The sequence below is a fragment of the Sciurus carolinensis genome, chromosome 3 (assembly GCF_902686445.1).
Source record: "Sciurus carolinensis chromosome 3, mSciCar1.2, whole genome shotgun sequence".
NCBI lineage: Eukaryota > Metazoa > Chordata > Mammalia > Rodentia > Sciuridae > Sciurus > Sciurus carolinensis.
Genome location: NC_062215.1, coordinates 115598919 through 115620400, shown reverse-complemented (window position 1 = coordinate 115620400; position 21482 = coordinate 115598919). Strand labels below are relative to the sequence as shown.

Genomic DNA, 21482 nt, shown 5'->3' with positions numbered 1-21482 from the left:
GCTAACCAGTTAGAAGACTACAGAAGTCAACAGCTTCCTTGAAGGCGCAGAGAGCATTTAGAAATAAATTAGAAGGGGTGATAAAGTCAAAGTGCTTCCTAATGTAATTTGAACACCTAATTTTACCTAGAACCACTGCTGGTCTCTAGATTTGCCAATTAATTGATGACGATTTGCCAATTAATTGATGGAGACCCCTTACCTGCAAGATTTCAAGTAGAACCAATTCAGGTATTTTCTACCACTCTGTGATACTGCTTTGGCAAATAAAGGTGACAATGAAAAAGTCAGCTTTCCTGCATCACTACAAAGAAATATTTCTTTAAATTTGGTAGAGAAAAAGCCAAACACAGATGACAAATCAAGAATTTACTTGTTGATGGGAAAATGGAGGCACGAAGTTAATAATGACTTTACCCAATCCTTCCTACTTATTTGACATTTTTAAAAACTTAAATATACAACCATTACCTGCTACTGCAAATATTATAGAACTCTGATTTTAAATTGACCTGATTTGAAAACCAAATGGTGCCCATTTTAAAAACTGTCTTAGAGATCAAATGTAAGCTTTGCTTGGTTAGAGGGACAATCTTATCTTCAAATGACTTGTGGAGGTTTTAAAGGTATTGTATAAAAGCTTGGAAAGACTGAAAGCTGAGGTGAATTTTTTAAAATGGTGTACCTAAAGATTATCAGCTATAGGAAACTATCTGGAATTGTTGCACCACAAAAGTGTTCAATTGATTTATCTACTATGAAATCAACGTAAATAATTTGTGTTGATTTGTTAGATGTGCTTGCCATTCACACATCTAGGCTCCGGAGGCTCTGAATGTTTTTGCACAGTCATTGGAGAAAGATTGATCTATGGTTAAATATTTGAGTAAACACAAAAATAAGGAGGAAAGGACGTCTAGGAAACAGAGAGAGGGAGATTTTCATTCTACTTTGTTTTAACCAATCTGATTTCGTTGTAATACTCTCTGGATTTATTACCAAAATTGTCATGTTATAATTACTCCCATGGCAACAGAGCAAGATCACACAGGAGAAACTGAGTAGTGAGAGAGATTAAGGTGTTACTCCCGTTCAGATGTCTGCAGTTACAGGAAGTTACAGGAAGACGGCTAAGGGAGAAGACAGTAATGTTCTGTATTGAATTTGTCTTATTTCACATAGTCAAATAAAAGCAATCCTAAACAATATTAAAAATCATGCTATAAAACAGAATGCTGTTTTTTGAGAGTACATGACAAAAAGAAAATGTTATCTAACAGAGGGAAATACAGATGACTTGATTTATGTTTTTTAGCACCAATAATTATAATATTGGACATATATTTGTTAGAAGCCAGATTGTTGGGACTAATGACACGTTAACTAACTTAGGCTGACTCCTTACTCCCTGGCGGGTGAGCAAGATCAAGGCCTCAAAGGCGGTTTCAAAAGTTAATGATGATAAATTGGACCACCATCAGGGATTGGTTAACAACAGTTCTGCGAACGTGATCAGCTCGTGCTTGCCATATAGTCCTATGGGACTCTCGTCTGCGTGCACACACCCCCACCCCCTTGTTGACCTTTAAGCTGACTGGTTCCCACCTAGCCTTCACCCTACATAAAAGCTATGTGACTTCCTCAATAAACAGTTCCTGCTGTGAGTGGTCTCCCTTGTCCTCCCCCTGGAGGGCTGGTTGCAGGCAGTCAGTCAGCCCTACCTTTCCTGGTCTGGCCTTGTTGGGGAGTGTTCCCTTCCCTTGTCGCTGGTCAAGAAGAGCAAGGGGACTGAAGACCCCAACACCAGATGATTCTAAATCCTACTTTAGGATTCCCTAACAAAGGCCCATATTCCCAAAAGTTGATGCCTTATTAGTTTCTTAAAAAAAAAAAAAAAAAAAAAAAACTCTACCTATTGAGAATACTGTATTATTACTGATCCTATATACAATAATTCTTTTTGAGAAGTATATAAAATATAATTCTTAGTAGTATGCTTAACATGAAAATAGTCACAGTATGTACATTCATAAAATATACTGCCATGATGAAACTGACCAAATTGCTATGTGCATATGCAAATTTCACAATGAATCCCACTATAATACATAATTATAGTGCAATAATAAGAAATTTAATTTAAAAAATCAACTGCTATGATCCAAATGCTTGTGTTCCTCTAAAATTCTTAAGCTGAAATCCTAAGCCCCAAGGTGACAGTGTTAGGAGGTGGGTGTTGGGGAGATGATCAAGTCATGAGCTCAGATTAAGGCCTTTAGGCCTCTAAGAGCCCCAGAAGAGATTCATCCCATCCATCACGGCTATGAGGTTACAGTGAAATCAGGAGCCCTGGTCAGACACTGATTGAATGGCTGGTGTCTTGATCTTGGGCTTTCATCCTCCAAAACTATGAGAAATTAATTTGTTAATAAGTCACCCAGTATATAGGATTTTGTTGTAGCACCCTGAATGGATTAAGACATAGAATAATCAGATTTTGAGTTAAAATATTAAAAATGACAGTAAGTTTATATGAACCTAGAGATTCAAAAGGGAAAGGAGATCACTAATATTTAAGAGTAAGAATAGAAAATGAGTTGTTGATTTTATGCTTGATTTATGTTGTAATGAGAAATAAGTGAATTAATGGCAGGTTGTTTAATAAATAAGGGTAAAAATCTTATTTATCACTTTGAGGGAAATACTAACATGAAGTTGAATACATTGGAATGAGTTTTCTACAAATGGAAGTGAGTTTTCTAAAAATAGTTAGGGGCTGGGGAGATAGCTCAGCTGGTAGAGTGCTTGCCTTGCAAGCACAAGGCCCTGAGTTCGATCCCCAGTACCGCAAAAAAAAAAAAATAAATAAAAAAAAAAATAAAATAAAATAAAAATAGTTAGTTTAGAACTTATATGGACCTTCCATAAGTATCAAATGTTTGTGTTATCAGGAGAGTTTTATAAAATAAAATATCCTATGGTTGAAATTTTATGATTATGGACTGAGACTCTTGAATACCCTACCCAGCTGGGTGCACTGTGAACATCTGTAATCCCAGCAGCTCAGGAGGCTGATGCAGGAGGATTGTGAGTTCAAAGCCAGCCTCAGCAACTTAACAAGACCCTAAGCAACTCAGCCAGACCCTGTATCTAAATAAAATAGAGAAAAGCGGTGGGGATGTGGCTCAGTGTTAAGTGCCCCTAGGTTCAATACCCAGTAAAAAAAAAAATAATAATAATAATAATATAAAATACCCACCCAGAAACCAAATGTACAGAATGGTAACCCTCCACAACCATATCTTTATTTTTACATTTCTCCCTCTTCTCATTGCAAGGATGCCTGATATATGCTAAGGTACAGTCATGGCCTTGGTTTGCTTACCAGAGTTTAACTGGGAAGAAGAATAAGAATGGGGGCAGAGCTGGGGGTAGCTCAGTGGTAGAGCATGCATGAGGTCCTGGGTTCTACAGCTAGCACTACAAAAAAAGAAGAAAGAGGGGGGGAGGGGAGGAATAAGGGGAGGGAGGGAGGAAGGAAGTGAAAGAAAGAAAATGAAAGAAAGAAAGAAAGTGAAAGACGAATAGGGACAAATTATTGGAGTTAAAGATAAATGAAAGGCAGGCCGGCACACGCCTATAATCCCAGAGTTCAAAGGCAGTTTCAGCAATAGCCAGGCACTAAGTCATTCAGTGAGACAGTGTCTCTAAATAAAATAAGAAACAGGGCTGGGGATGTGGCTCAGTTGCTGAGTGCCCTGAGTTCAATCTCTGGTACTCGTTTCCCGCCCCACATCCCACGCTGCAAAAAAAGATAAATGAAGAATAAAGGTTAATAAAGTTGAATGAAGATTGAGTGTTCCTGGGAATGTGGAGAGAAAGCAAAACATGGGACAATGATTCTAGGAGATCTGGGCTTAGATTTTTTTATCAAGAATTTAGTCATACAAGAGCTAGAGGTAGAAGAAACTGGACTAGTTTCAAAGTCTATGGAAAGATGCTAGTTCCAGAGACTATATAGTTTGGTATATCTCCTTTTGCATTGAATGGTAAATGGGCAAAACTGGTTTTTTATATTTGGCGCAGGGGTGGAGTAACCAGGTATTGAACTCAGGGGCACTCAAGTACTAAGCCATATCCCCAGCCCTATTTTGTGTTTTACTTAGAGACAGGGTCTCACTGAGTTGCCTACTGCCTCGCTGTTGCTGAGACTGGCTTTGAACTCACAATCCTCCTGCCTCAGCCTCCCAAACTGCTGGATTACAAGCATGCACCACCGCGCAGACAGCAAAATTGTTTTAATCTGAATTTGTGGTGATCTTTGGATCCCCCAACTAAAGGCACAGGCATCTGTGAAATTCAAGGGTTGAAAATAATCTTAGAAGAAGAAAAGAAAGACAATCTTCACTGTTACTACCAATTTGTCTTCATGTATAGGGAAGCCTATTATGTTCTGCAATAGGTGTTACCCTAGGTAAACATTCAAAAGTCCTAGGGAGCCAGGTACAGTGGTGAATGCCTAAAATTCTGGTACCTTGGGAGGCTGAGACAGGAGAAGCTTCAAGTTTGAGGCCAGCCTCAACAACCTAGGGAGACCCTCAGCAACTCTGTGAGACCCTGTCTCAAAATTAAAAATATAAAGGGCTGGGGATGTGGCTCAGTGGTGAAGTCCCCACTGAGTTAAATATTCAGAACAACGACAACAACCACAACAACAAATCCTAGAGAGGTTTATTTGTTCTTCTGTTTTTTAAAATACAGAGAGTCCAAGGAACCACCAGGAATTTGCGGGTATAAAGTCCATTTCTTCAAAATCTGGTTTTACCATTCCCTCAGGATTTCATGAGCAAGATATTTAATTTGTATCTACCTGAGTTTACTCACCAGTAAAATGGGCCTTTAAAGTAGCTGTTTGATAGTGTTAGAATGTGCACTGTGGGTGTTCTAATGATTGTTAATTTCTACATCTCCCTGCCATTGGTACATAGTATGTATTCCACCATACCTCACATTATAACTAAAATGACGGAAACACTCTAAAATCTTGTCTGAGAGTGAAATTCAATCAGGTGACTATAAGGAGGAATATAAATTAGGAGTGAAGATCAGATTGCATTACTTGTTCTTTGAGAGACTGTGCATGGCTGCCACAGGATGCTAGGGAAGATGATGCCAACTCTTCCTTTTGAGGATACCCTTGTCTGGATGGGTGGGCATGATCAGGCAGTGTCCCGGCATGAGCCCTCCTTGTCAAATGGCTCCATCTCACCAAATGCCCGCTTCACACTCCAAAAAGGCTGCTGGGGCTCCCACAGTCTCCTGAAGTCTGGTTTGACCTGCAGCAATCTGAGGGGGCTTGTCAAGGTATGTTTTTTTTCCTCAAATGACCATATCTTGCCAAAAGCAACCTCACAATTCAGAAAGGAGTGTGAATTGATTAACATGATATATGCAATTTAATAAACTATAATTTTTCTTCTGTAATGTGAAAATGTCCCCTCCTCATTCAGTATTTTCCAACCTCACGTGTTTTGTTTCATTTGTTTTTTGTGTTTGTTTTTAAGGCTACATAGTATTTCACTCAGGAGTTATGCCAAAACACTCAAAAACACCTCTGAAGGGACGTGTTTGGTTTCTTTTCAAGTATTTGTTATTTTAAATCACAGTATAATTAACATTTTCTTTCTTTTTTTTAAATCTCTGATTATATCTTTAGTTGAATTCCTAGATGTGGAAGTGCTGGGCTTTCCAAACACATTGCCAATTTGATTGCCAGAAAGGTTCTGCCAATTTGTATTTCTTTAATGGTACGCTGGGGTAGGATTTCCCCAGCATTTTGCAAATACAGTGGCATTGCTATTTTTTTTTTTAATTTGGTAAATTTGTTAACTTTTCAAAATAATCTTCATAGTAAACACATGTATGCTGCTTATTTTGTGCCAAGCACTGCCCTGGCACCTTTCAGGATAGTAGGCAGGATTCTAAGGTGACCCCTGATACTTCCTGGCTCCTGCTGCACATGCCTTATGCCTGAATAACCCCAGGATTGTGAAGATGCTGAGATAACATTTCTGTGGTTATGCTTATGCTATATGGCAAAAGAGGTTCTACATATGAATTAAGGTTCCCAAACCAGGAACCTGATAGGTGGCCTATGTAGGTGGGTCAGACCTAATCCCATAAGCTCTTTAAATCATGGTCTAGAGGCCAGATGCTAAGAATGGCAGAAATTCAACGTGAGCAGCACTCTTTGTGTGAAGCTGGTAGGGGATACATGACAAAGAAATGGTGCAGCCTCTAGGAACACAGGGAAGCCCCTGGCTGAGAGCAAAGAGGAGACAGGGACCACTGTCTTATCAGCCTTAGGGTGTGGAATTCTGTCAACAGCAAGGATGACCCTGGAAGTAGGTTTTACTCCAGAGCAAAGCAGTTAAGAGCTCAGCCAACCTAACATTTTGCTTCCAGCCATGTGAGGCCCTAAGCAGAGAACACAGCCACAATGCCAGGACTTCCGACCCACAGGACTGTAAGTTAATGAATGGATATGGTTTGCGTTGTTAAGCTTATAATTATTTGTTACGCAACAAGAGAAAACTAATACAACATATATCAACTCGTTTAATCTTTATCACACCCACATCAGGTAGGCATTGCTATTAATGTCATTTAGAGATAGACAATGAAGCACAGAGGTTAGATGATCAGGCCAAGGTCATAGAGGTAATTAGTCTTAGAATCAGAATTCAAACACAGGCATTTCTAACACACTTCAAAACAAGCTTTAATCAGCATGTGCTTTGACCTTGATGGTGTCTCACTGCTTGAGATTGCTTTCTTTGGATACTTTGACTAAACTTTTTCTCATATACTGTAATAATTTTTTTTCAAACGGGTTTCTATGTATGTGTGTGTGATTATCTAAGCCAGTTTTCTTCTTCCTGGTAAATATTATGTTTAGAAACATTTTATTACTGCTGTAAAAAGCACCATTGGGCTTTTATTTTTATATTACCTTGCAGAGGAAATAGGTTATGGGCAATCTTTATACCCAGAGTTTAAATGAGAATTCCCTGGGAATCGTGTTCTATGTTTCTTTCTTTTAGTCCACAAATTACTTTGTGTAAAAATAAACATCATAATAATATTGCTGAGTCCTTACTTGGTGCTAGAAACTAAATTCTGTGAGCATGTTACCTTATTTGCACTTACAATGACTATTAATTAAGTATTATTTCTGTTTTATCATTGAGCAACATGAAGCACAGAATGTAAGTAACTTATGTACACTGACAAAGGTACTACCTAGCAGGACTGGGATCAAAGCCCAGCTAGTCCCAGTCCCCCACAGACTGCTCTTCATGGTTGCGCTGCACCTCTCTATATAAAACTGCATAGGTGTCCTTGCTAGTTTCTTGAGAGACTGTGAAGAACTCAATGGGATCTTATTCAGAAATTCAAGAAATGTTTGATAAATAACTAAAGACTACTTGAAATGGAAACAAAGGTAAATAGAAGGCATTACATAACAACAAAGAAGTCGTTTCCAGAATTTCCTTTGTAAAGAACAGTTTAAACAAAATGGAATCACTATATTTTATGCAATACTTTTTTGGACAGCAAATATTTTTAAAAAGAAGTGCACATGTTGCTTTCTAGGATATGAGCAAAATACAGAGGAAAAGAAAGGAAATAAAGAAAACTTGAATACATTACTCTGATGAAGAATGCATATGTGTTTAACATACACAAAATATGAACCATAAGATTTTAATAGGTGATCATGTGTGTGTGTGTGTGTATGTGTGTGTGTGTGAAAGAGGAAAATTTAACATACACAAAATATGAGCCACAAGATTTTAAAGGTGATTCGTGTATGTGTGTATATGTGTGTTGGGAATAGGATATATGATCAAATATCAAATAGGTTTGGAAATTTTTTAATATTAAATATCCTTCTCAGAGTCTCAAAGTTGTGCTAGTTAAAACCTTGACAAAAATGTGTCTTATTTAAATATCATCCAAATTCTTCCAAAATATTTTACCATAGAAAATTTTCATGAAATATCCAATTTTACTTTATTGGTTTTCTCAGAACCAAGCCCCAATTTAGAAAGCACTCCTTCATTTTTCTATTCTGAAAGTCATACCATTTCTATTCTTTAATGATTCTGCTTTATTTTTACAGTTCTCCCATCTACCCGTACTGACTTTGTCAGCTAATGCCCCAGGATTTAACTGTAGTTAATAAGAAATAAATAAAAAACTACCCAATCAAGGTGAACTTTTTTCAACCACTAAAGAAGAATAATACCTAGAAAGTCATTAAAATCTTGAGTATTACTTTTGCTCTGTCCAGTCTTGCCTTATAAACTGAAAAAGATGACTATCAGAAACAACTAAAATGCATATGGTGGCTTACTAAGTCCCAAATTCTGCAGTAAAGAATACTCTCCATATATCAACCAGTATGACCTAGGTAAGTTTTTATAGATAATGAATGTTTTAGATAAGAAAACTAAGACTCAGATAGCATAAGTAATTAACCCAAATTAAATGGGCAGTAGGAGGGTGTCTGTCTGATTGCAAAGCCCATTATGCAGCCCATATATGATTACCCAGCACTGCCTAAAGAACCAAAAGTTAAGCTGAAGTTACAGTATCCCACTAGCCCAGGGGATGCATTTCTGGAAACAAGCATACAATGGCCTGATTGGCTGAACCACCTCTTTAAGGAAAGTATGGCTACCACAACACAGTTATCATATAAATGAACACACATATGGCCCACTGGCACTGGCAACCACTATTTCTCTTCAGACTCCCTGTCACCAGAGTAGTAAGCCTTGTTTTTGTTTGTTTGTTTGAGTTTGGAGGGAGGGGCCGTTTGCCAGTTCTACCTGGCTGTGGTGATATTTACATCAAATGACTTTTTAAAGTCTCATATTACTGGCTTTCCTTTATCATGAGGCATATTAAGCCCCAGTAAAACATGCATATTAATTCTGAGCACACTGGTTTCTTTAGAGCTGATCAAGTACTGTCACCTGCCATACATTTTGGCTTAGGATTGTTCACCAGAATACAACATAATTGGAAGAAAGCAGGCAAAGAGCAGCATAAAAGCATTGCTGACCAATTTTGTTATTGGTGCTGGGGATCAAACCCAGGGCCTTAAGCACACTAGGCTAGTATTCTACCACTGAGCTACAGCCCCAGGCCCAAATGTTTTGACCAATCAAACGTTGCTGGACATTTTTAGCTTATGTGAGTGAAATTTGTTGGCCCAGATTATATATATAAGAGATTGGTGAAATATATATGACTGTATGTTCTTATTTCAACATCATTAACAATTATATTACATATAAATATAACCCTTATAATTACAATAATTGACAATTAACTCATTGATTAATATATGACAGCTTGTGTGTGTGTGTGTAACAGAAATACAATAGTTATTCCTTAGTGCCAGGGGAAATTGTTCCAAGACATTCAGCCTCCCAGGATAGTAAAATCCACAGATGCTCAAGTCCCACATTTAAAATGACAGAATATTTGCATATAACTTACTCACATTCTCTTGTATACATTAAATAATCTGTAGGTCACTTATAATACCTAATGCAATGTAAATGCTATATTAATAGTTGTTAACCAATGTTATTTAAGGAATAAGGACAAGAAGAAAAGGCTGTAGATATTCAGTAAAGAGGCAATTGCTTTCCCCAAATATTTTTCATCTATGATTGAGGCTGTGGATGCAGAACCTGCTGATTTGAAGGGCAAACGATTATATTATAATGAAACAAAGCTGAGTAGCACAAAATAGGGAGTGTATACAGATGAAATCCCTTGGTAACATAGGAAAGCTCAAATGTAGTTTGTACAAAAAAATTTATGCAATATGATATTTTGCTGGCTTCGTGACATTTATACTACATGGATATTGTCACATTGAAGAGCATTCATAGAGAACTACATGAAAGGAAAGGACAGCCTTAGGATGTAAGATTGTCTGCCACTAGGAGGCTAGGAAAGCCTAGATGACTAACAGGACCATCCTCATAAGTATTAGTCAGAAAAACAACTTGGAGCAAATACTGCATGTACTGTACTAGGCATTGATACAGAGATAGAGAAAAAGCTTGATACTAAGAATTACAAGATAAATATTTGAATGTAAGACTATAGAGACATTAAGGACAACATGTGGCTGTGATGACAACACCAAGAAGCCATGCAGGTAGCACAGGACAGGATGGGCTTCTCTCATTAGCCTCACCTATATGTCCTGTGAAGATCTCTAAAGGCTGAAGATTATATGGAGTCTTCCAAACCAGTTTCCCACTTGACACTCAGCCATAGGTGACTTCAGTGGGCACCCTAGGAAATCCTCTTGGGTCCACTTAAACCATTTTGTTATCACGGTGGTGAAATAATCTAAAATTTTAAGTATAAATTTTATGAGTCACCTGAAGATAACTTTGATAAACAAAAGATTTCTTTGTGTCACTTTGGAAAACCTTTCCAGAAGCTTTCTGCATACATATCCTGCCACTGTCGCAACCAGTATTATTAGCTTAGTAACAAATGATGATAGCTATTGGTGTTTCATGCCTAGCCTAACCTGGGGAGAAAAAGGGAAATGAAAATTTTTGTGAATATATTCAGGAGTTCTGTTTATTTCATTTATTAATATGCTATGATATAGCCACACAAGGATGGCAACCGTTTTGACACTTGCTAGAAAACAAATAAAAAATGAATTTTTGACCCTGACAGTACACTCAAAAAGCCAAGGACACTGTGACTGTTTTAGAAAGAAGGACAAGGAGAAAATTGTCAACCCCTAGATACCAGGACAGGTCTGAAGTGGAGAATTTCCAGGTTGTTATGCACTGGAGACAATGTGGTTACACCACGTTTATTAACCTTTCTCCGAAGCTCTCCCAAACTCTGCTTTTCTTTCAAACAGTCTTTTAACACAAATATCCAATATTTAACACAAATACATAGTATTTGATTATTGCGATTTTGCATGAGCAAATACTTAGTTCCCAATCAAAAAATCATACTGTGTGCCTTAGTTACTTCACAAGCAAAATGAGGAATCTAGGAAAAATTATCTCTATAGGTTAGTCCTATGCTTCCAGGATAACAGAAGACTAAAATATGCACAGGTGATATACGAAAATTGACTTTGTCAAATGTTTTATAATAAATGTTATTTAAATATATAAAAATTTGCATAAAACTATTTTTATTGGTTTTTTTTCTTGAAAATAATGTCATTTGTAACTAATGTGCATAAGTCAAAAAAAATAGAGAAATGTGTGCACCATGCTTTGTTGTTGTTTGGGAAGAAAATATATTAAACTTTTAATCTATATAAAGTATAAAGGGGTCTTGGAAAATAGATCACAGGGTCACTGTATTCCTTTCTGACTATAAGACTAAAATGAACCTTGAAATTTATTCATGTCAAAGTGGTTTCCTTGATAACATCTGCAGCTTAGAATTAGCATTGACACTTATCAAAATCATTATAATCTCAAATGCTTGAAAAGTCATATTGAATTTGTATTCTTAGAGCATTACATTCAATATTTTTTAGGTCAAAATATTTAGTTCATTATAATAACTGAGATATGAACACCTGACCAAGAAATTAAATGACTGGCACAAATGATTCGTGTAGATGTGCAAAGTATCCAATGTGATCATTAGTTTGATAATCATATCCATACTTGTTCTCTGATTTACAAAAATGGTAATGATACTGCTTTGGACTATCTCCCTTCCATTCCTATATAAGCCTTATATGGAACTATCAGGTATTAAATATAAAGTCAAAAATAACATCTGATCCACAAGGCTTTTGAGTTATGGTGTCCTGTAGTACAAATGTTAATGTGATTTTTCATTTTCCAGGATTACCTTACATTCCACCACAAGAGAATATGGTGAAATCTGACCCATGCTTTCTTAGTCTGGTGTTATTTCCATTTCTTATAAATCCCACTCCTCATTTCTAGCAACATGGAATTATTTGCCAAACTAGCATATTTCCATTACAGATGTAAAGTTACCTACCCATATTACCAAGGATGTTATTAAATATTTCACTGTCCTTACTACTTGTGAGACTTAAGAGGCCCACACCTCACCTATGATTCTGGAGGGATACTTTTAGCAAAGAAAGGTGCATGAAGCAGTTAATAGACACTATCAACAAACCGTACTTTTAAATTATCAAACTTAGAAATCCTCTAAGCCTATGTAACATATTATTTTCCATAACTTGAAATACACTTGATAATTTGGATTGGGTCTGGTATAAGAGTCATGCACACAGGTTACATAATCCATTTACTAGTCCTTCTGATTGGTTGGGTGTACTTCTGTTTTTATGCTGATAGTGTTGACATTGAAGTGTTTTGCCCATGTTAATTGATAAAATTGAAATATTCCCATGATCCTAAGCCCTTTTGGAAAATGAAGTAGTGACATACCAAATTAATTTAACTTTACATAATGTATTGGCTAGGTATTAAATACTTTAACACATGGTTTAAACTCGTGGTAGTTTATTTGCTACATTGCTAACACTAAATCTAATAGACTAAGTTTAATATTATGAAAATAAACTATTACATGTCAAAAATATTTAAATGAGTGGTAGAGAAGAGTCTCATGTGAATTATAATAACAATAATAGGAATGCTGTAAAAGCTTATGATAATTTTTTTCTCTTAACAAATGCTGAAAGAAAAAAACAGTGTTTGGGATGACAATGTAGTTCTAAAAGCATACATAATGAAAATATTTTAATTTAAGAAATCGCCTAGGGTAAAAAAAGAACAACTGTGATTTTTTTCCTTACAGAGCAAAGTCACATAAAAGTTTTCTTTTAAAATAAAGCAAAATGGTCCAAATAAAGCATAAAAAAATATATATGCATGTATAAATCTTTTAAAATGAAAAATAAATTACCCTGATAGTAAATTGGATTATTTTTAAGTTGCTGGAATGAGTATTTTTTTTTTTTTTTTTTTTACTTATTAGATAGATTACCAAGATAAGGATATGACTGCACTAATGAAAGAACACAGTCTGGACATGAAGTTTAAAAAAATCTCACTGTACTATGTCAAAATATGTTTTTAATTCTCCCCACTATCTACAGACTGAACATTTACTCTAAGCTTTTCTTTTTATGGTTAAACTCAGCAGTACATTAAAAAAAATTTTTAATGTATTGTCATGTTCAGTATATTTCAAACCACTGCAAACATAAAGAAAAACAGAAAATAAACCATTATGCAAAAGGAGAAAAAATAGTGATCTCCATTAAAAATCTACATTTAAATGTTTGCATTCAAGGAAAACAAATAGGTTTGTCTTGCCTTCTCTTACTAAGCATCCTGACAAGGTTTTCATTTGCCTTGTTTCATCCTTAATTTGGATGGGAGACTCTTAACTGTTTTCTTTCATTCCTCCCTCCCTCTCTCTCTCTCTCTCTCTCTCTCACCCTACACACACACACACACACACACACACACACACACACACACACACACCTCCATTCCAGCACACACACACACAATCTTCCTCCCTACCTCTCTCTTCTCCAGTACACTCTGCAGTAGAAGCTACCACAGTTGTCTTGTTTTTATAAGACCTGCAGACGTTTGCCAGGGCTGATAGGAAATGCTGATTGAGAATGGGTTTATCTACTTTTCATCCAAAATACGTGAACCATTAAGGAAATTATAAAAAGCAGCAACAATATACTCTGGTTTATTCAGAACCTTTCCCTTAGCGATTATTAAAAGGATGATATTTTTAGCCAAAGAAAGCAAAATGCATCTGCAGCAGCTGGTTTCCAAGGAAACAGAATAATTTAAAACCATGTGGAACTCTGCTCCCTAATTTTCATCAATTCCCCTTCATTCCTAGAGGTAGTTTTGCTCAGAATTTATAATTTCTAAAACATGTAACTGTATAGACACATTTCAGGAGGTAAATATCTGGTCTTATGTATTACATAAATTCCAATTTAGGAAGGGAGAATTAATTTCAACCAATGTTTTGTTTGAAAAACTAAAATCAGAAAAATCCTTCAGTAAGTAGAAACAGCAAAATTTCAGTATTATGTCATGATTTTTTTAATCCAGAAATGGTTCAAAACAAAACATGCAAGAGTATTTGCTTGTGTCAGTATGACATGTAAGCATGTAAACATATTATTAACTAGAATTGGAACATTTAGAAAGTTTAAGATACTTCTTCAACCATTTGAAAAATATTTACCAAATATTCAGATATTCTTAATCCCCATTGATTTTAATTTCACAAGAACAATTATGTTTGTATATCTTTATTCAAAGATACATCTATTTCTTAAACAACAACAAAAAATAAAAATAAGACCAAAAAATTCCTAGAAGTTATATAGTCATTCCTATTAGGTTATAATTCATTCAAATGAAGTATTAAAAAGTACGATCAATTACTTACATCGTGGAAATACTTTCATTTTATTATAATCAACAGGTATTAATTGGTTGCTAATGTGACTGATTCTGTAATATTTTTTAAAAGTTCAATTTTAATGAAGCCCCTCAAATGATATATACTTGTGAACTTAAATAAGTATATGATTAAATGACAAAGAATAAAACTATTTTTCATGTTTTTATTATAACTATGTCATTTAGTCTGCATATTTAGAAATACTGCCTGTCTTCCCTAAGGGAAAATAAAAAAACAAGGTTAGAAGATATAAGTAACTAGTAAGCAAAATCTTAACTCAGAGATATTTAAAAATACTGGCCTGGGGGTATTACCAGCAATATAAATGCTGGGGTGGAATTCTTATACAGACAAATTCAATCAATAAATGAAACTTGCCTGTTAAAATGCTATTTTTTAAAGCAATGTTTAATATTTCACAATAAGGTTTCTGAGTTTTTAAAATAAAAACTGCCTAATGTATATCCATAACTATAGTTATTTAATTATTATATAAGCATAAGATTCAGTGAATAAAATGATACACCTATTCAACAGCATGAAATTTATCAAGAGGGGTAAATTAAGTAAAAGGGCTGAAATGAACACAAATCATTCATTCTAAATTAGTGCTAAGAGTCTACAACCTGTAAGAATAATTTTCCTAAGCCATTTAGTATATCCTAAAGATTAAAAGACACTAAATTTTCTATTTCATATTGAAAGAAGGCTCCATTTTTCTCAGGACCTGTGGAATTTACCAAGCTTTTCTCATTCTTTCTTTGATTCGCAGTAACACAAGCTTGAATAAAAACAAAAACAAACAAAAAAGACACATGATGACTCATTTTATCTATTAGTTTTGCTTCAATAACACTTGCTTAGAAAGTTATCCAGGACAAGACATGCCTCGGGTGTTTTTTTTTTTTTTTTTTTTTTTTTTTCTTTCTTTCTTTCTTTCTTTTTCCTTTTTCTTTTTTAAAACCAGCTAAGGGTTTTGCAGAGAGAAAGAACAGCTCACTGCAAAGCTTTCTCAAGAAATAAAAGGGACGCACTTTGAGGAAATATCTTCAGGTTCATTTCTATAGGATAAAAGTCTTTCAGTAAGAATTGAGAGGCATTCTATTTTAAAGGAAAAAGAATTTTGTTTCGTTTTTTCTTTTAAAAAAATTTTTGCTCTTACCTGTAAATATGGTTTCTGTACTTCGGCTCCGGCAGAACACACTGAAGAGAGTTCTCTCCTCCCTCTTCTAGCCATCAGGCGGCAGCCAACCAATGACAAAAGCCAGATCCTGGCATTCTCTAGCTCATGCTCCCTGCTTGCTTCCATGCCTTGTTCCCTCCCACCTCCATTCTTTTAGAGGACAAATCCCTGCAGCTGAGAGCGGAAGGCAGCAGAAAAAAAGAAATATGGAGAAAAAGCAGGGATGAAAGATATTTCGAAGAATAGCTGCAAGCTATGGAAAATGTCTGCAGGTGACCTCCGCTGAAGTAAAACGTCTTATTTTGGAATTAGGAAGATAGAGGCGATGCCTCATCCACTTGGAATCAAAGCAGAACACCCAGGGTCAAACCTCACCTAAGTAAATTGCAGATTTTTTCATCTCCCATTGATTTTTTTCCTCGGTGAAAACATTTTGCCTCCTCATTGTACATTTAGATATGTATATAGAGGAGGGAGACCGAACATCAATATAACGTTTGCAAAGAGGTAAAATTAAAAGGAATCAAGACACTGATGCTCTAGGCTCTTTACCCTGCAATTTCTGTCTGGCAGTGTTCCATTCAAACGAGTTTTAGCGACTAATCAGGGTAAAAAATTTATTTCATCTTGAATATTAGAATATTGAAATATTTCAAAATTATGTGGTTTGCATTCCTTCAGATTCCTTGAATGCCACAATCAATTTGTGAATAATGGAGTTTGTTAAAGATTAAAAGGAGATCAGTCACTTGGTTGCCATGTCCCAAAGTTACTAATTGAACTCTGATTTTATTCTAATAACTTTTGGAAAAAAATCATTTCACTTCTGAACTAAGAGGCACAACATGAATAGAAGGACAATTGAGAGTAAACATCAAATTAAGTTATTTAAATCTGCATAGCAAGTGTATCTGCAGCTCCAAGGGGCTAATTTTTTTAAAGTATAATACAAATCAGGGTTTTATGATAAAAATGCTATTTATTGAGCTTCCCTGGTGGGATGATCTCAAAAAGTTTCCTTGGAGAGATATAAATTAGTGGATTTATATCTCTATCAATGAATATTATCTCTACCTTAGAGGTATGCAGAGATGGCAAGCAAGTGTTTATTTCTAAGAGTAACTAGCATAAAGGCAAATCATTGGTAGTCCAGGAATAACTGTACAGAAGGGCTTATGAATGGCAATTTTGTTAGGACTAGTGACTTAACCTGAAAATGACGTTAGATAGAAATTCCCTGGACTAGGATGTGACTCAGTGGTATAGTGCTTGCCTAGCATGTGTGAGATCCCAGTTTGATCCCCAGCAAACAAACAAGCATTTTTTTTTTTAATTTTACTTAGTTTGCATGGTTATTAAGAGTAGCTTAGGGAATTTTGCCAGAGATCATGAGGAAGGTTAAACTATAACTTATTCCTACTCCCCCTGACAAACTCTACTGGGAAAAGCCTTTCAAAGATTCTTCTGTTGCTAGGATTAGCTGGAGGAATCCATAGAATATACAGCCTTTCTTGAAGTGGGTCATAGGGGACATGCTCATCAGAATCATCGAAGGAAATAGTTTTACAAATATAAATTCATGGGCCTCACAACAGACTTAATAAGTCAGCATTTGTAGGGTTATGAATCAGCATTTTTAGCAAGCTCTCCAGGTGATTTTGATGCTAACTATCCCTATAGACAGATACTCATTAGCAACTCTGACCAGATTTCTTCCGGATAGATGATAGTTGAACTCATGGATAGATCTGGGGTACAGATCTAATTTGGAAAGTGGCAGCCTCCAGGGTATAATTAAAGGAAAGAAAGTGGATGAGTACCCTAAGGGGTCAAAATGCAAAGCTTATAAAGAATTTAAACAACTCAATAGTGGAAATACAGCCCAATTAAAAAATAGAAAGAAGACCTGAATAAACCTTTCTTCAAATAGGACATAAACATGACCAACAGGTATATTTGAAAAACTGTTGGATGTCATTAGTCATCAGGGAAATACAAATCAAAACCTCACATTTGTCAGGGTGGTGTTTTAGTCCGCCTTCCGTCACCATGACAAAATAGCTGAGATTAACCAATTTAAAAAGAGGAAAGTTTTATTTTGGCTCATAATTTCACAGGTTTTAGTCCACAGTGCCTTGACATCATTGCTTTTAAGCCTGTGGAACCATAGTGCATGTTAGTGGGAGCTCAAGACAAAGAAGGTGCTCACTTCATGGATGCCAGGAAGGAAAGAGCAAGACAGGAAGGGACTGAGATCCCAATATCACCTTCAAGGGCATGCCCCCAGTGACCTCACTTCCTGCCAGTAGGTCCCACCTACTAGAGCTTTTAGCATCTCTCAAATAACACCATGGATTAGAGACCAAGGCTTCTACACATGGGAGACATTCAGCACTTTGGGAGATATTCAAGACCCATATTAAATAGATAATTATTATCAAAAAGGCAAAAGTAAGTGTTGATGAGATTGTAAAGAAAAGGGAATTCTTGTGCATTGTTGGCGAGGAAACAGTATGTAGATTTATAAAGAAATTTAAACCAAAACTACCATATACCAAGCAATCCCTCTTTTGAACATATGCCCAGAGAAAATGAAATCACTGTCTTGTAAAGATATGTGTACTCCTATGTTTATTTCACTATTCACAATAGCCAAGATGTGGAAACAATCTAAATGTCTGTCAACATATGATGGACAAGGAAATGGTGCATCTGAACAATGGAATACTATACAGTATTAAAAGTGGTTGAGATCTTGCCATTTGTCACATGTATGAACCTGGTCAATATTATATTAATTGAATTAGCCAGACACAGGAAGAAATATATTGCATGATCTTATGTGTAGAATCTTTTAAAACCCCCAATTCAATATACAGAAGTAGGGAACAAAACAGTGTTTAACAGGAGCACTGAAGGGGCTGGGTGAGAGGGGGAAGGAAACAAAGGAGAGATGGAAGTCAGAAAATGAAAAGGTGCAAATGTGTTGGGTGTAAGTCTAGAAATCTAATGCACAACATGATAACTATTGGTGATAAAAAAGTACTCTATAGGCTAAATGATTTAAGTAGATTTGATCTTCTCTTGCCACCAAAACAACAACAAAAAATGGGTTGCTGTTTGAGATGATAGGTGAATTTGCTTCACCATGGTAACATTCAGACTATTTGTATACCATAATATCATGTTGTATACCTTAACCATATGTTATATAATTTATTTTGTTAAAAAAGAAGACATCATAAGAATAAAAAAAAATACAGGCTAATGGACCCTACTCCATGTCTACTCAATCAAAAGCTCTGAACTAGGAATTAGAAACTCCATTTTTATTAAATTTCCCAATAAACTTTGATAATATGCTAAAGTTTGAGAATCACCACTCTAGGGAGTAGAGAAGTTGATTGAGGATTTATTTACCTTTAAAGAACAAGCAGTAATCAAAATAAGATTCTTTGGAGGAACAGTTAGCAAGGAGGGGAGACAGGAAAGTGAAGTATAGCAAAACCAAAGGAGTAGAGAATTTCAAGATGACGCTCAATGAAAGGTCGTGGCGAGGTCCAGCACCTGCTGTTCAACCTGGAGTCCATTGATACTGGCTTAGGCGTCCCTTGGGAGCTGGCTTCCATATTGAATCTAAGGCAATCACAGAATCACAGTAGATGAAGTCACAATATGCATTTTATCAGTATCCCCAGGTGAGTCGCTGGCACCCATTGAATTTGACTTTAAGTTCCTGGTGACCTACAAGTGAGCGGAGTGGTTGGGGCACTATAGACAGATCTCAGTGGCTGTAAAATCAAATGGGATACAAGGAAACAGAGACAAGCTCCATGACTTACATACACACAGAACAAAAAGCTTCCAGGACATTGATCACCCAGACTGACTCTTCAGTTTAAAGAAACTGAATAGCAGCAGAGGCAGAAAGTGGGCCTTGCAGCTGTAAGTCTTTCTACTTTAGACCTTTCATTTGACAGACATGACATGATGGAAATAATGGAGGCTGATATTGCCAGTGGGAGATGTTTCCTAAGGAGTAGTGACAGGTGGACCCTTGATGACCACTGGAACCCAGCTGCATGCTGCCCTGCTTGTCAGAAGCAGAGGTGACAAATTTTCTGAGAGCAGGAAGCATTTTAAAAATCCTTCATGACAAAGGAAATGTCATAAAATCTGAAGTTATATCATAATTAAAAACTATTCTCTAAAAGCTGGAAGATAAAAATAATCCAAAAGAATAAAAGGGTTGACCACCCTTAAGGAAACCCAAAATAGGGCAGGTTGTGATAGGAAGGAATTTTACATTTTATTTTTTAACCTGGTAGTCTCTGATTGAGAGGAAGGACTTTTGGATATTATAAATGACCACTTAGGAAATAGCTAGGGCTTAGCACAAACTAAATGATTAAATAAAAATTCTTCATACTTAACCAACCAAAGAGATTATCTTAATAAATCCTGTATTTTTGAAATTCAAACATTGCCAAGTGCAAAGAAATGGGATGCTTCAAAAATTATGTAGTTCAGAAGCTAGAACACCCTTGCAATGAACCAAACAAGCAAAGATAAAAACCTTCAAATACATTAAAGTCAGTGGAAAGATCAATGTAACTGTTTAATGTCTCTGGTTTCATAACATAAATGTATGAAAGTAAAATACAGAAAAGCATTTTTCATGCCAGACTTCACTGAGGTAGTAAAGAATTTCTAAACCAGCTTTCCAAAAAAGAAATTCAGAAGTGTCAAATCAAAAGGTGATAAAGAGCACCCAAACTACTCTCAACCTAATCACTACACAGACACGAATAGATTAGCAAGATTTGATGGGAACCATCCAAAAATTTGTAAGAACTCAAGGATAAAATTGGGTGTGACTGGCCAAAATATTTTGCATGTTGTCCTAAATTTCCAAAGGTACCAAGAGAACAGCGTGGCCTGTTCTCATGTAAAAAGAGCATGGCAACCACAGACTGTAGGAATGCTCAAAGATATTTCATAAAACTACATTGGCACCACACAAATTAACAAAAATATATCCATAAGTAGCCTATAAAGTAACAACACACTTCCAAAGTATGAATTCAAATAAGTTTCGGGCATTTTTATCAGAGACACTGTTCTGGACACTAAAATACTGCACTAAGCAAGACCAAGTTTCCGACGTCATGTAACTTCCACTCTAAAAGAGGCAAATTATATTTTAAATAATAAAATATGTAACATATATCTTTACAACACAGAGATGTATGCCATAGAACTGGAGTGTAGGACCAGACAATGTTTAGAGATTCACTCAAGCGACTGCCTTGCTTCCTGCCCTGGAGATGGATCCTAATGGGATGCATGACAAAGAGGAGGCACAGGGAATATAGCAAAAGAAGTGAAATCTGAAAATAACTGCAAATAGGGTTGTCAGTTTTACAACAATTAAGCAACACTAATAAAGTGTTCTTGAGGAACAGAAAATGTCTACTTTCTGATTGTGCTTCCATTCCTGGGGAGTGTCTTAATACAGAACTCGAACTATTAGAAACTTTGCAAGTCGCTATGAATTTGCAGTAGAGCAGTAAGTGATTTTCACTAGGGATAGACCTGAAATAAGTTAAGAACAAGTAATTTCAACTTTAAAATATCATAATGTTTAAACATTAATCCTAATTCCAGAAAAGTTTGATATCATTTCAGACTGAATTCTAAATATATTATTTCAAACTAAAAAATCCCCCCTATGTTACTTGTCTTCTGGAAGGATGTAAAA

At 35.8% G+C, this 21482-nt stretch overlaps 1 protein-coding gene across 1 annotated transcript in view; it reads right to left on the bottom strand.

Moving 5' to 3' along the window:
• Positions 1 to 15756, bottom strand: part of Csrnp3 (cysteine and serine rich nuclear protein 3) — a 183238-nt gene extending 167482 nt beyond the window's left edge. The window contains exon 1 of the mRNA XM_047545890.1: positions 15701 to 15756. The gene's annotated coding sequence lies outside the window, so the exon portion shown is untranslated. The remainder of the gene's footprint in view (positions 1 to 15700) is intronic.
• Between the last annotated feature and the right edge of the window lie 5726 nt (positions 15757 to 21482).